Genomic DNA, 16295 nt, shown 5'->3' with positions numbered 1-16295 from the left:
ACAGTGTGGGGCCATCTCCTGGTACAATCCATAGTGGTAGTTCATGTGCCGCTCCATCATAGGAGACTTTTACTGCTGCACTGCCAATTACAGGGATCAGCTCTTTAGTGTAAGTTCTCAGCTTGGTATGAATAGGGCTCAGCTTGGGCCTTTGTGCCTTGTTGCACCACAGCCTCTCAAAGGCCTTTTTGCTCATGATCGACTAACTCGCACTCGTGGTCCAATTCCATGGATACTGAAATTCCATTCAGTTCAACTTTTAACATGATCAGTGGACATTTCATGGTGAAGGTGTGTACCCCGTACACTTCTGCCTCCTCGGCTCGAGTCTCTAGTTCAGTTTGATCTGCTATGAATCGATCTTCCTCTGCAATGTGGTGGTTTGCAGGGTTTGCAGCTCGTCTACACATTCGCTGGAGGTGTCCCATTGTTCCACAGCCTTTGCACGTGTAATGTTTGAAGCGGCATTGATGGGCTCGATGATCACCTCCGCAGCGCCAACAAGGTGTTAATTGCCTCGCATTCATACTTGATGGCGGACTCTGGGTCATCTGAGGTCGTGCAGCTATAGGCGTGTATGTTCTGCCATATGCATTCCTACCTGAAAACAATGTTGCTTTGTGTACAGTACTTGCTGAAGTATCTTTATGCTGCGAACTTTGTTTGGTGTTATCGCTGGTGGACATAAATGCTTGGGCTATCGTTATGGCTTTGCTCAGGTTCGGTGTTTCAACAGTCAATAGTTTGCGAAGGATAACCTCATGGCCTTTGCCAAGCACAAAAACGTCTCTTAGCATTTGCTCCAGGAATCCACCGAATTCGCAATGCCCTGCAAAGCGCCTTAGTTCGGCGACGTAGCTCGCCACTTCCTGGCCTTCAGACTGTTGACATGTGTAAAATCGATATCTTGCCATCAGAACGCACTCCTTCGGATTTAGGTGCTCTCGGACTAGCATACACAGTTCTTCATACGATTTGGTTGTTGGTTTCACCGGTGCAAGAAGATTCTTCTTGAGGCCATAGGTTGTTGCCCCGCAGACAGTGAGGAGGATCACCCTTCGTTTGGCAGTGTTCTCATTCCCTTCCAACTCATTGGCACAAATTTTGGTTGAGTTGCTCCATGAAGGCTTCCCAATCGTCACCTGAGAATTTCTCCAGGATACCAACAGTTTTCTGCATTTTCGCATGATGGTTCGTTATCTATTACTCGTCGTCAGTTGTTATGTCTCAAATAAAGCAATGTGACTGAGTACTGTAGACTTGAGTAAGTGTGACCGTAGTCTCTCTATTCTGGCTCGAGTGCAGGCATAGCATGGGAGGCCTGCTTATATGCAGTGCTCCCAAGGGATGCTGGGATGCGCCCTCTGGTGGCGGTAGAATGCTGGTTACAAGGTATTGCATACATAACAGGTATCATCTGCAAATTATAACACCGGTCCTGCTCGGCCTATCTCCAAATCATTGATATACACAGTAAACCAAAATGCTCCAAAACTCAACACTGGGAGACCACTTCCAACCACTCTGCAAAAACTGCCCATAACTCCTACTGTCTCCTTTCTCCCTTCATCCAATTTTTAACTTGCTATCCTCACCCTATTTCAACACCCCTTAATCTTCCCCAATAATCCTGATATCTTGTCATAGGCTTCCTAAAGTCCATTTATACTGCATCCACCATATTTTCCCCATGTACCATATCTGTTACCCCCCACAAAGAATTCAGAGGTTTATCAAGCACAGACATCCTTTTTGAAATGACTACTGACTACTAATTATTTTCTGTTTCTCTGGTAATTCCGTCCTTAATTAGAGGTTGTAAAATTTTCCTTGTCGTACATATTAAAGCAACTGGCTTATAATTAAGAACAGGAAACCCTACCATGCATGTAAGTGCAAACATTGACAGTTTACAGTTTGCAGTTTGAAAAAAGCTAACAAGAAGTTAAACAGGAGTTAAAAACTTAGAGTTTTGCAACAGATTTTTCTTGTGACCAGTTCCTATTTGTAAGTGATAGTTCCTTCAAAGAATGAAGTCTACTGCAATATAATCTCCATTTCTTTTCTAAACAACTTTGTCTTCAATATTTTATTGTTAGAAAATTGTTCTCATCAATCATAATTATTGTAGTCACACAGTAGTCACAATTTTTTAATTAATTAAAAGCATAGTTAAATGTCAAAGGTGTGATAGATGAGGCAATTTTATGATAATTATTCATTATAAATAGATAGCATGCGAAATGAATTCTTGTTTACAATCAGAATGATCTGTTAACTCGACTACTTTATGTGACTACTGGCCCTGAATGCCAAACCTTTAAATACCTGGGAGACAAATACTCTACCAGCTGATCAGGTCCTCTAGAAATCCTTGTGGAAGGAGTGTAAATGAGGAAAGCTTTTTCAATTAGTGCCACAATGTGAAATATGGTGCATAGACCTCTTCAAGTTGAACGAATCTTGCGAGAAATTTGTGTTCTTACAGAAAAGGTATAATAGCTGGCAAAATTAATAGATTTATATAGACGTTTACAGTGCAGAAGAAGACCATTCAACCCATCATATCCATGACAGCTCTTTACTAGAGCAATCCAAAACTAATTTCACTGTCCTGTCCCCTCCCCATAGCCCTGTGTGTTTCTCTGCTTCAGATATTTATCTAATTTTCCCTTAAAATTGCAATGGATTTTGTCTCAACCATTCGCCATGGCAAAGCATTCAATGTTCCAACAACCCTCCAAGTAAAGATAGTTCTCCTCATCTCTCTTTTTACTCTTAATGACAATTTTATATTGATGATCCCCCATCACTGACAATCCAACTAGAGGAAATCGGCTTTCCCTATTCATTCAGTCAAAACCATTCATAATTATAAAACACTCTGATAAGCTCATAATAAAGGATGAAACTGAGTACTGTGTACAATGAGCAAGTGTGACCTTAGCTTCTTTAATGCGATTCCAGAGTGCAGGTACCTCGTGGGAGGCCTGCTTTTATACCGTGCTCCCAAGGGATGCTGGGATCCCTTGGGACTCCAACAGGTCGGCCTTCTGGTGGTAGTGTAATACAGGTTACAAGGGTTTAAATACATAACACTCTCCATTAACTCGCCTTCTCAGCTCCAATGTAAATAGCCCTAGTGTATCTCTTCATAATTATAGTTTTCCATTCGTGGCACCATCCTGGTGAATTTATGCTGTATGCTTTTTAAATCTTTATTATCCTTTATATAATGGGGCACCCAAAACTGCAGAATGAACTTTAACTATAGCCTAGCCATCGATTGTCTTCCATAACTTTATCGTTGCGTCTTTAATCCTGTTATGGAACCCAAAATGCTGTTGCCCATTTTTATGGCTTTATCTGCCTGCACTTACCTTTTTGAGGGAATTAAGTATTTGAACAGCCAAGTGTCTTTGTTCATCTGTGTAATGTATTTGCTTAATGGGTTCTTTGCTTCAGAATTCACAGCAACACATTGCTATTAAGAACTAGTTGGCTTGTTAGCAAAGGTTTAACATTCACTACACATTACCAGTTCATCCACCAGGCTCACAACCACATGCCTCATCATGAATCCCCTGATCCCAACTGGCTGGGGTTTTACTGAGTCTTGTGAACATCATGTGACTGGCTAAGCCACTCAACTCACCAGCTCTGCAAACGTGTGAGCATACTCACAGTTGCATAGGTTATAATCTGCACCCTTCAGTGTCTTATCATTGTGCGTATATTTGCATCACTTGTTTTTTGTCCCCAAATGTATTGCTTCATACTCAGCCACATTAAATTGTATCTGCCTCTTCTCTCATTCTGCTATCCTACTGATGTCCTGCTCCCCTGACCATAGAATTTCTCACCTTTCTACTTTGCTATTCTTGTGCTCCTTCTGCTTCTTGCCCTTGTGGATAGTCCTTTGCTCCGTAGTTTTGCTCAGGATCACTCTCCTGAGTCACTATCACTGTCTGCCTCATAATTGCCCAACACTATTTATCCACTGGATAGTTCCAGTATTTCAGGGTTCACTGTACCCATGAGTCCTATCTCCATATGCTGCCCCTGTGGGTGTTTACCCACTTCTCTTTATCATTATCCTTGTGTTCTGAACTGAGGTTTAGCACTGACTCTCCGGTAACTACATCCTGGAGAGTTTGATCCAGAAGCCACCTATTCTGATAGTGTGGATTGTAACCAATTGCTCCTCAAGCACAGAGATCCACTGTTTCTGACACTGAATGATAGGGGAGACTAGAACTAGGGGGCATAATCTTAGAATAAGGGGTTGCCCATTTAAAACTGAGATGAGAAGGAATTTCTTCTCTGAGGGTTATAAAACTGTGGAATTCGCTGCCTCAGAGAGCTGTGGAAGCTGGGATATTAAATAAATTTAAGACAGAAATAGGCAGTTTCTTAAAAGATAAGGGGTTATGGGGAGCGGGCAGAGAAGTGGAGCTGAGTCCAGGATCAGATCAGCCATGATCTTATTGAATGGTGGAGCAGGCTCGAGGGGCCGTATGGTCTACTCCTGCTCCTATTTCTTATGTTCTTATGTTATGTGCTGACCCTGGATACATAAAAGATCTATGATGGATCACATATCACACAGCTCACATCATGAGGTACCTTGAACTGCCATCCCTCTGTTTTATTCAGTAATTTAAAAATGTAGATAATATTAGCCTGAACTCTTGCCAGCACCAAAATTCGCTCGGACTAAACACTGCTTACTCAGTTTGCACAAGTTTTAATTATAGAAAAACAAACACTCGCGTCACCCTGTAGCTTCGGGTCAAATGTTCTTCCAGTTCTGATTTCTGAACTGGGCAAAACATCCTTTCTTAAATTTTACATCTTTGTCTTTTTATTGGCAGATGGATGTTGCTAGGTGGGGGAATCAATCCAGTAATGGATTATGGGTGCTTTAGCAAAGAATGCAATGGGTGATTTACCTACCTTCACCTTCTGCGCAAGCTCTACTGCCTTATGAAAATTATTCAAATGAGTTATTGAGCGTTTGGGAAAACACCCAGCATTAATCCATTCTTAATCTCTGTCAAACTTCATTATTAGTAAGAAAGTTGCTCAATCCTGTCTCTGTCAATTTAATGACAAGTTCGGTGTCCTTTGAGATGACATTAGTTATGATCTAAGCTCACGTAACTGGGTGTGCTGGGAGGCTCCACCCCTTGAATATTACTTGAACACATCTTGACTTTTGCCTCAACAATCTGTGCAGAGTTAGGACGTAAATTGAAGCAATTAGATTTAGATGGAGTGATGCATGTGTGTATAAATTATAACCAGCTTTTACTCTCATCCACAATTTGCTTTCTCCTCTTTTCATTACTTACATGCCCATTTTATAAAAGTCCCTCCTCACCGACTGCTCTCTTTCACTACAAAAAATATTTAAAATATAAAATTAAAGCAAATATCTGTAGTTTGTTTTCTCAGTATTTTCTTGTTTTCTCTAAATACAATTTTCTGTTTTCTCTAAAAGCTTGCATTGCACTGTGGGATTAGCACAACAGTAGTTTTTCTGAATATCTCATTCTAATGGCACCTTCATTCTAATCTAAATTAAAACAAAGATGCTTTTGTATTGACTGAGATAAAGATTGTCAATTCAAATTGGCAATCGCTTAATATATTTGTCTCCACCTTTTTCAAAGAAAGTGCAGAGACAGGACTTTCAAGTGGTGGCACATTTGTACAGACATGTTTTGTGCACTTTGACCATCATAATGAGTTTATTATGTAGAACCTGTTAGAAATGATTCTGTTTACCAGGCAGATTCCACATTATTAGTGGCACTACCAAAAACAATCTGCCCATGTGCAATTATTTGAAAGTTGCAATCACAGCTGTTTATCTGCTATATTAGTTTTGTTGCTTTGGGCAACATGAAGTAGTTTTCCATCAATGGAGGCATTTGAACTGATTCATTTATCTCAGTGTTAATGGTGAAGTCAGGGCTGGTGTTGCCCGCAATGTAAGGCAAATACAGTATAGGATTAATTTGGTATTTAATGCTATTAAATGCATCTAAGTTGCATTACGACACCCAGCTCGACTACTTCTCTCGACCCCTGCTTGGTCTCTAAATTGTCAGATTGCTTGTCCGACATCCAGCACTGGATGAGCAGAAATTTTCTCCAATTAAACATTGGGAAGACCGAAGCCACTAATTTTGGTCCCCGCCACAAACTGCGTTCCTTAACCACTGACTCCATCCCTCTCTCTAGCATCAATCTGAGGGTGAACAAGACTGTTCACAACCTACGAGTCATATTTGACCCTGAAATGAGTTTCCAGCCACATATCCGCGGCATAACTAAAACTGTCTTTTTCCACCTCCGTAACATTGCCCGCCTCCGCCCCTGCCTCAGGTCTTCTGCTGCTGAAACCCTCATTCATGCCTTTGTTACCTCTAGACTTGACTACTCCAACTCACTCCTGGCTGGCATCCCACATTCTACACCACGTAAACTTGAGGTCATCCAAAACTCAACAGCCCGTGTCTTAACTTGCACCAAGTCACAATCACCCATCAGCCCTGTGCTTTCTGACCGACATTGGGTCCCGGTTAAACAACGCCTCGATTTCAAAATTCTCATCCTTATTTACAAATCACTCCATGGCCTTGCCCCTCCCTATCTCTGTAATCTTTTTCAGCCTTACAACCCCACAAGATGTCTGCACTCCTCAAATTCTGCCCTCTTGAACATCCCTCATTATAACTGCTCAACAATTGGTGGCCGTGCCTTCAGCTGTTTGGGCCCTAAGCTCTGGAACTCCCTCCCTAAACCTCTCCACCTCTCTACATCTCTTTCTTCCTTTAAGACCGTCCTTAAACCTACCTCTCTAACCAAGCTTTTGGTCATCTGCCTTAATTTATTTTTTGGCTCGGTGTCAAATTTATCTGCTTTGTCTTGTAACACTGTTGTGAAGCGCCTTGGGACGTTTTACTACATTAAAGGCGCTATATAAATAAAAGTTATTATTATTATTATTATTATTTATTATTCATGCAAGACAATGTTTTACAACCAGAGGATACCGTGCATGGAGAACAGAGACTAGAGTGCAGAACAAAAGGCATAGTGAAAGAGGAGGGTTTTGAGGAGGTTTTTGAAAGCAAGGAGAAAGGTGGCACGGCAGAGTGAATGATGAAGCAAGGGTTTAGAAGGAGTCTAATATTAGAGGATCAGATATTTTGTGCAGGAGAGGGGAGGCAGAAGGAGATTTCTAAGGTAGGATCAGTAAGGCCATCAAAAGATTTAAAAGTAAGGATGAAAATTTTGAAATTGGGAGAGGATGAAATTGATGGAATCTGGGACTTGGAATGGGTGAGACTGCAGGTTTGGGCATGTGGGAAGAATTGAAGCTTGGGGAGAGCTGAGGCAGGGAGGCCAGCGAGAAAGATATTGGAGAAGTCGATCATTGAGATGATGAAAGCTTGAGCTAGGGTTTCAGCAACAGTAGGAGAGAGATGGAGCAGAGGTGGGCAATGTCGTGGAGTGGAAGAAGGCAGATTTGGTAAGAGAGCAGATGTGGGAGAGGAAGTTGAGCCAGGCTCAAGCAGGATGTCAAGGTTACCCATTTTCTGACTCTTGGTGGTGGGGGGGAAGATTGATCGACTCAAGGCCCGGGGCTTGAAGTAATAAGGGAGACAAAGAGGATAGCCTCAGTTTTGTCAACATTAAGTTAGAGGAAGTTTGGAGTCATCCGAACCTTGATATAAGATGGGCAGTTTGAAAATGAGGCACAAATCTTTCGTTTAATAGAGGAGGCAGAGAGGTGCCGTCCGCATATATGTGGAAGCTGACTGTGTGCTTCTGGATAATGTTATCAAAGTAACATTTGGCAGTGAAGAATTAGTATGATTGGAGTCACACAGATTCAGTTTCCTCCTATTCTTCAGCGTTTTGGATCTCTGCCCTGCTATTAATGGAATCCCCACCAAACCAGTCAGTCAGTCAGTTAAGAGCTGGCTTGGCATGGACATCTTGAATGTTCCCACCAGCCTCTCTTTGTTGTAGAAGGTGCATAAGCTTTGGGGAGAGCAGGAAAGGGAACAATGGAGGCCAAAAAGAAATCCATAAATGGACATCTTAAGTTTGTTTGACCTGTTCCATGCACAGTATTCTATTGTCTGCTGTTAAATTTAAATGCTACAAACCAATTTTTCTGACTCTGTAAATATTAGTTTTTTAACACTGAGCACCTTATCTCTGAGGATAATATACACTGAAATGATAAAAGAAAGAATGAAAGAAAGAACTTGCATTTGTATATTGCCTTATACGACTGGGGGATGTCCCAAAGTGATTCACAGCTAATTAACTATTTTGAAGTTTAGTCTCTGTTCTAATTTCGGGAAAAGTCACAACCAAATTGCGCACAGCAATGTAATAAATGACCAGATAATTTGTTTTTCTTAAACGTTGGCCAGGAGGTGGGGGAATTCCCTGCTCTTCACATAATGCCATGGAATCTTTTAGGTCCACCTGAAAGGCAATGTGCATTTTTTTTTAAAAGAAAAGTTGAGTTTAAAGTTATAGCACTATTTTAAATAAATATGTATGAATAAATATGAACCTTAGTAATATGTGTTTTTTTCCCATAAAAAATCCACAACTTTGAATTTACTTTTCCATCTGCTTGTGAAAATAATTTCAAATTCAAAGGTTTGCTGGTATATGCCAAATCCACAAACCCACTGGCCATAATAATTCTGCCTGGAAGCAATTGACTAAAGCAACAGCTGAGAGAAACTCTATTTCAATCACAATCTTCTTGGATAGCACTCCAATTTACAAGCCCTTTCAGGAGGCTGCAAATGACATATGTATTTTTTAAGTTTAACAAGTCTCTACGTCCTGAATAAAATAAATTCCAATTTTGTGGGAGAGGAGTATGTATAAAAAATGTCATTAAGAACTCTAATATTTGTATTTAATATTAAATGCTTTAGATACATTGGTAAACTACATGAAAGACATTAACATTTTCTATATTTTTATGAAGGCTGGATTCTTTTTCAGAGTGTATCTCAGAAGAGGACAGGTCAGATGTCACTGCCAATTCTGCTCTGTCCGCTGCTGGAAAGATTCAGGGGGAGACATTGCCCTACGTGGTGGTCTGGGCCACTACCATGGCAGCGCCTTTGCAAACTCCCGGGCAATTTCAGTACTTGTACAGTGCTGCTTGTGTTGTATTTGTTTACCTATCCATCCATTCCTGCTGGTGTTGAGAAAAGCCACTGTTTATCTCATTTTAAAAGACTTGACACTGGACAAAAAAAGGATTTTTAAATTAAATAAAACAAAGAATTTGTGGTGTTCCTGCACCTTGCTACTGAATCACACGAGGCATGTACTGCAGACACGGTCACTGCGTGACCTTCCTTTATTCCCAGAACCAAGAAGTGATGACCCTGCGTGGGACCTCCCTTTAAATACCTGAGTGCCCAGGTGAGGAGTGTCTCCCACAAGTTCACCCCGTGTGGTCAAGGTGTGCATTTCCAGGGCATAGATACAGTGTGGTTGCATGAAGGTCAGTTACATGAAGGTTACAGTTGTATGAAGGTGGCATACATGACAGAATTCATCTTTAATTTCTTTTAGAATTTTGAGTATATAAAATATAGCAACTTAATTTACCCCTTGCTGCTTGTAATCCACTTTTTGTAATTTTATTTGCAGTCAGTTATTTAACAAGCAATGCAAATTAAAGAGAAAACACATGTAAATTAGTCCCTGTGTTTTTGTAGCTCGCATTCGATGGAACAAGAAGCATTTGTTGTTGCTAATCTGATATGAACATTTTTTCTTTGGTATGAAAAAAATTGAATTCATATAGTTCTTTTCATGTCCTTGGGATATTTTCAAAGTGCTTCACAGCTATTGAATTCCTTTTGAAGTATGGTTACTGATCTGCAAGCAAAAATGGCAACCAATTTGCCCACACCAAATGAGGTCAATGGTCAGTTAAGCTAATGTTAACACAGTGTTGGTTAAGGGATAAATGCTGTGAGAACTCCATGCTCCTCCTCTTGAAATCTTTTATGTCCACTTGAGCATCAGATAGGACCTTTTTAGTTTAATGAAAATACAACTTCCTCGGCACAGCACTGAAGTGTTAATCTGGATTAGGTGCTTCAGTCCTGATAGAGACAAAATGTATTGCAGTCCTTGGAAATTGGATGATTCAGAATATATTTCCATTTTGATTATCTTTGTGTATGTTTTGGTTTTTAGTGGCATGTTCTTCTAACCACCTTGAACCAAGAATTTGAAAAGAAACTTTACAAAAAAATGCAACCTCATCACCAATTGACGTTGCCCCATTTTCTTGCTCATAGTAATTTATTTATTGTCCAAAATGCATCACAAACCTAATCACCTGTATCTGACAATATGATTAATTTTATGTTATGACTGAAAATTTCATGGAATAGATAGCATTGTGTATTTACTGGTAGTATTTTAATTAAATTACATGCAATGTTAAGTTCTACTGGGTGTTTCTTGTTCCAAAGGAAATGATTCATTTAAAAAAGAATAGTACCCTCGGCAGAAAATGTACTTATTTCTGTAACAGCAATGAGTGCTACTATCCAGCATTAGTTACAGTAAAGGTCGGTTTGGATTTTATTCTTGGTGTGAGAAAAAATAACTTGTAATGGATATGTCAGCTGTTGAAACAATTTTTCTTCATAATGTTGCTTTGCACGTGCATGGTATGTGACCGCCAAATGTTTCACTCCTTTTTTTATTGTGTCTGTGGCTAGTGCTACAGTTACAAAGGTGAGCAAAATGGCCTTCACATTTTCCTATTTGGTAGTCTAGTGGAAAAGTGCATTGAACTCTGATGCTCTTGGTACTGGATTCAGATCTATGTTGCCGGGTGATCTTGAAATTAGGTAATCGTCTGAAGTGGGAGACGGGTGTGGAGAAGAGAAATTAATCCCCAGTGTCTTCAGTGGTCTATGTTGATTTGGGAGACTGAAAAATTGGCCTTTAGAACAAGGTGTCAGAGGGCTGCAGGCAACTGTACCTTTTGTATCTGGCTGTGTTCTAGAAAGAAGAAAACAAGAGGGGAAAAAAATCATCAAAATTGCACAAGGAGAGCTTTGCTCCCTAACAAACTAGGATACAATTTAAGGAGCAAAACATGAGGATATGAAAGGAAAAGACTACCTGAATATTAACACTCTCCAAGGAAATAAATAATGTTACAAAAGCAAAATACTGCAGATGTTGGAATCTGAAATAAAAATAGAAAATGCTGGAAATCTCAGCAGGTCAGGCAGCATATGTGGAGAGAAAAACAGAGTTAATGTTTCAGGTTGATGACCTTTTGTCAGAACTGACGAATGTTCGAAAAGAACAGATTCTTAAGGAGCAATGAAAGGGGGAGGGGAAGAAAGAACAAAAGGGAAAGTCTGTGATAGGGTGGAAGACAGGAGAGTTAACGTTTCAGGTCGATGACCCTTCGTCAGAACTGGTGACTGTTCGAAAAGAACATTAACTCTCCTGTCTTCCACCCTCTCATTAACAATCTGTTCTTTTCAAACATTCGCCAGTTCTGATGAAGGGTCATCGACCTGAAACGTTAACTCTGCTTTTCTCAAACAGATGCTGCCTGACCTGCTGAGATTTCCAGCATTTTCTGTTCTTATTGCATAAGTAATGTTCCTGTTTTGACTAGGCAATATATTATTCCACAGTGATTTTTCGCTTACTCCTCTTATGAAAGTAACTCATTGTAGGGGTGTAATGTTACAGACAGCAACACTTCAGTAACATTCTTCCTGTCTGAGCCTAAGTTTAAGAACATATAGATTAATTATAATGCCATGACTACCATTCTGTCTGGAACTGGCTACTTTGACATGGGCCAGGGGTGAAGATTGAGTGTGGCAGATCAGTGCTGTACCAAGCAATGCATTTAACCAACATCAATAACTAATGCAGTGCAGTACTGCAGGATTGGTGCAGAGTTAGAGGTGCCATCTTTCTGATATATTAAACCAGGGCCCTGGTCTGTCAAGTGGATGTAAAAGGTCTCCTGGCAATATTTGAAGATGAGCGGAGGATTTCTCCTCATCTCCTGACCAACATTTATCCCTTAACCAACACCACCAAAAACAGATGAACTGGCCAATTATCTCATTGCTGTTTGTGAGACCTTGTGTGCATATTGGCTGCTGAGGTGGTCTACATAACAGTGCCTACATTGAAGAAGTAATTCATTGCCTGTGAAGTGCTTTGGGATATTCTGAGGTCATGAAAGGTCCTATATTAATGTAATCTTTTCTTTAGTTACAACATTTTAGATAAGCAAAAGTGAAACCTATTTTAGATTTAGAATAATTATTTTGTGCAATTCTAATGTTCTCGCTACCCCCTTAGTTGAGATGGGAAAACTAAACACAAAGGTGGAATTCAATCTGGGGCGTTCATAGAAAATATGGCTCAGTGCCATACCACATGGTATATTTATCCCCAAGCCATTGGAAGTAGCTCCAAACATTTTGAAACCTGGCTTCATAGAAGATGCTATATATATATAAATAAGCTCAGGCCAATCTAGACTTATGGGAATTACACTGAATATTTATCTTGGGCACAGTCACATCCATGCATTATTTTCTATTGATCTGCAATCTTGTGTTTGTAAACCGTGAAGGCCGATAAATCCCCAGGGCCTGATAGTCTGCATCCCAGAGTACTTAAGGAAGTGGCCCTAGAAATAGTAGATGCATTGGTGGTCATTTTCCAACATTCCATAGACTCTGGATCAGTTCCTATGGATTGGAGGGTAGCTAATGTAACCCCACTTTTTAAAAAAAGGAGGAAGAGAGAAAACAGGGAATTATAGACCAGTTAGCCTGACATCGGTAGTGGGGAAAATGCTGGAATCAGTTATTAAAGATGTAATAGCAGCGCATTTGGAAAGCAGTGACAGGATCGGTCCAAGTCAGCATGGACTTATGAAAGGGAAATCATGCTTGACAAATCTTCTAGAATTTTTTGAGGATGTAACTAGTGGAGTGGATAAGGGAGAACCAGTGGATGTGGTGCATTTGGACTTTCAAAAGGCTTTTGACAAGGTCCCACACAAGAGATTGGTGTGCAAAATTAAAGCACATGGTATTGGGGGTAATGTATTGACGTGGATAGAAAACTGCTTGGCAGACAGGAAGCAGAGAGTCGGAATAAACGGGTCCTTTTCAGAACGGCAGGCAGTGACCAGTGGGGTACCGCAGGGTTCAATGCTGGGACCCCAGTTACTTACAATATACCTCAATGATTTAGATGAAGAAATTGAATGTAATATCTTCAAGTTTGCAGATGACACTAAGCTGGGTAGCGGTGAGAGCTGTGAGGAAGATGCTAAGAGGCTACAGGGTGATTTGGACAGGTTAGGTGAGTGGCAGATGCAGTATAATGTAGATAAATGTGAGGTTATCCAGTTTGGTTGGCAAAAACATGAAGGCCGAATATTATCTGAATGGTGACAGATTAGGAAAAGGGGAGGTGCAACGAGACCTGGGTGTCATGGTACATCAGTCATTGAAAGTAGGCATGTAGGTACAGCAGGCAATTAAGAAAGCAAATGGCATGTTGGCCTTCATTAGCGAGAGGATTTGAGTATAGGAGCAGGGAGGTCTGACTGCAGTTGTACAGGGCCTTGGTGAGACCACACCTTGAGTATTGTGTGCAGTTTTGGTCTCCTAATCTGAGGAAGGACATTCTTGCTGTTGACGGAGTGCAGCGAAGGTTCACCAGACTGATTCCCAGGATGGCAGGACTGACATATGAAGAAAGACTGGATCGACTAGACTTATATTTGCTGGAATTTAGAAGAATGAGAGGGGATCTCATAGAAGCATATCAAATTCTGACGGGATCGGACATGTTAGATGCAGGAAGAATGTTCCCGATGTTGGGGAAGTCCAGAACCAGGGGTCACAGTCTAAGGATAAGGGGTAAGCCATATAGGACCGCGATGAGGAGAAACCTTTTCATCCAGAGAATTGTGAACCTATGGAATTCTGTACCACAGAAAGTTGAGTCCAGTTCGTTAGATATATTCAAGAGGGAGTTAGATGTGGCCCTTATGGCTAAAGAGATCAATGGGTATGGAGAGAAGGCAGGAGTGGGGTGCTGAAGTTACATGATCAGCCATGATCATATATAATGGTGGGTGGTGCAGGCTCGAAGAACCGAATGGCCTGCTAATGCACCCATTTTCTGTGTTTCCATGTTGGTTTGATGCGCATTTAAGGTTGCCTCTACAGGCCAAGTATACATCTATGAAGGTGGCACTGCATAATGTGACAGAGTCTGTACTTCTGTAAATCTCAGTGTGATGGTCTAGCATCCAGCTTTTGTTCTGCATCTGCCTTAACATTTTTTAGGTTATAAAGTAACTGTATGGGAAATAGTGAGCATGGACCCATATCTTTATTACCCACAAACATCATTTTGGAAAACCAAATCATTGTGAAGGTTGTGTCACAGTTTCATGTGGCAATGAACTGGGGTGTTTTGAGACTGAAGGCCAGTAATTGCAAACTTTTGGGAAATTTTTAATCTTGGTACAATTGAGATGAAATGGTGATCTAATGAGTAAGCAATAGACACCTGTCTTCTCTGAATCCTGAAAATCAAGAACATCATTATGAATAGCGTTGTTAGTCATTTGCATTCAATCTGGGGCCTTCATGGAAAATATGGCTGAGTGCCATGCCTTTGTTATCTCTAGACTTGACTATTCCAACGCACTTCTGGCTGGTCTCTCCCATTCAACCCTACGTAAACTAGATGTGATCCAAAACTCGGCTGCCCGTGTCCCAACTCGCACCCAGTCCCGCTCACCCATCACCCCTGTGCTCGCTGACGTACATTGGCTTCCGGTTAAGCAACGCTGCGAGTTCAAAATTCTCATTCTTATTTTCAAATACCTCCATGGCCTTGCCCCTCCCTATCTTTGTAATCTCCTCCAGCCCCACAACCCACCTGAGATGTCTGCGCTCCTCCAATTCTGCCCTCTTGAGCATCCCTGATTATAATCGTTCAACCATTGGTGGCCATGCCTTCTGTTGCCTTGGCCCCAAACTCGAACTCCCTGCCTAAACCTCTTCACCTTGCTACCTCTCTCTCCTTCTTTAAGACATTCCTCAAAACATACTTCTTTCACCAAGCTTTTGGTCACGCGTGCTAATTTCTACTTATGCGGCTCGGTATCGCATCATACTCCTGTGAAGCACCTTGGGACATTACACTATGTTAAAGGTGCTATATAAATACAAGTTGTTGTTGCATTCCATTATTATTGCTAGGGAGAAATTAAATGTGGTTACTGGTTTAATGAAGTTTACGCAACATTAGTTTTCTTGACTAGCCACACACACTACATTTTGGAGGGTTTTGCTGTTTGAGAATATCTATATATGCTCAAAGCAAAGAATGGGAAACTCTGCCTTTTGTCATTAACAGATGTACTATAACTTCTTGAAACATGTATGTTTGACAGGTGCTGCTATTGTGGTTCATTTGCTGATTGGGTATGATTTTATACCATATTTCAACATGTTCATAAATTTACCATTGAAACAAATGATGGTAGTTGTATTAACATTGTGCATTTCTAATTCATCCAGTAAGTTTTGAGTATGAATGATGTAGTATTTGATCCACCTTTAGAAATTACTTTCTCAGATCATTTCACATTGCAATTACTCCTGCTAAGATAGCCACAGTTATACGCTGTTTTCAAACAATCAATTAATAATAATATGGTAGAATTCTTTATTAAGATGGAGAGTGACACAGGGTCCTGAACTTAAGGAAAGGTAACTTCGACGATATGAGGCATGAATTGACTAGAATAGACTGGCAAATGATACTTAAAGGGTTGAAGGTGGATAAGCAATGGCAAACATTTAAAGATCACATGGATGAACTTCAGCAATTGTACATCCCTGTCTGGAGTAAAAATAAAACGGGGAAGGTGGCTCAAATGTGGCTAACAAGGGAAATTAAGGATGATGTTAAAACCAAGGAAGAGGCATATGAATTGGCTAGAAAAAGTAACAAACCTGAGGACTGGGAGAAATTTAGAATTCAATAGAGGAGGACTAAGGGTTTAATTAAGAGGGGGAAAATAGCGTACGAGAGGAAGCTTGCAGGGAACTTAAAAGCTGACTGCAAAAGCTTCTATAAATATGTGAAGAGAAAAAGATTAGTGAAAATAAATATAGGTCCCTTGCAGTCGG

General features: G+C 40.6%; 1 protein-coding gene and 1 long non-coding RNA gene across 6 annotated transcripts in view; one reads left to right on the top strand and one right to left on the bottom strand.

Moving 5' to 3' along the window:
* piezo1 (piezo type mechanosensitive ion channel component 1 (Er blood group)) overlaps window positions 1–16295 on the top strand; it is a 416932-nt gene that overhangs the window by 98190 nt on the left and 302447 nt on the right. The window lies entirely within an intron of this gene.
* Window positions 9040–16295, bottom strand: part of LOC139278919 (uncharacterized) — a 53495-nt gene continuing 46239 nt past the window's right edge. For both annotated transcript variants that reach the window (XR_011596379.1, XR_011596380.1), the window contains one exon: window positions 9040–11085. This is a non-coding gene — a long non-coding RNA (uncharacterized lncRNA). The remainder of the gene's footprint in view (window positions 11086–16295) is intronic.

Source organism: Pristiophorus japonicus, chromosome 13 (genome assembly GCF_044704955.1).
Source record: "Pristiophorus japonicus isolate sPriJap1 chromosome 13, sPriJap1.hap1, whole genome shotgun sequence".
Lineage (NCBI taxonomy): Eukaryota > Metazoa > Chordata > Chondrichthyes > Pristiophoridae > Pristiophorus > Pristiophorus japonicus.
Note: the sequence above shows the minus strand (reverse complement) of the source record. Positions and strands in the feature narration are given on the sequence as shown.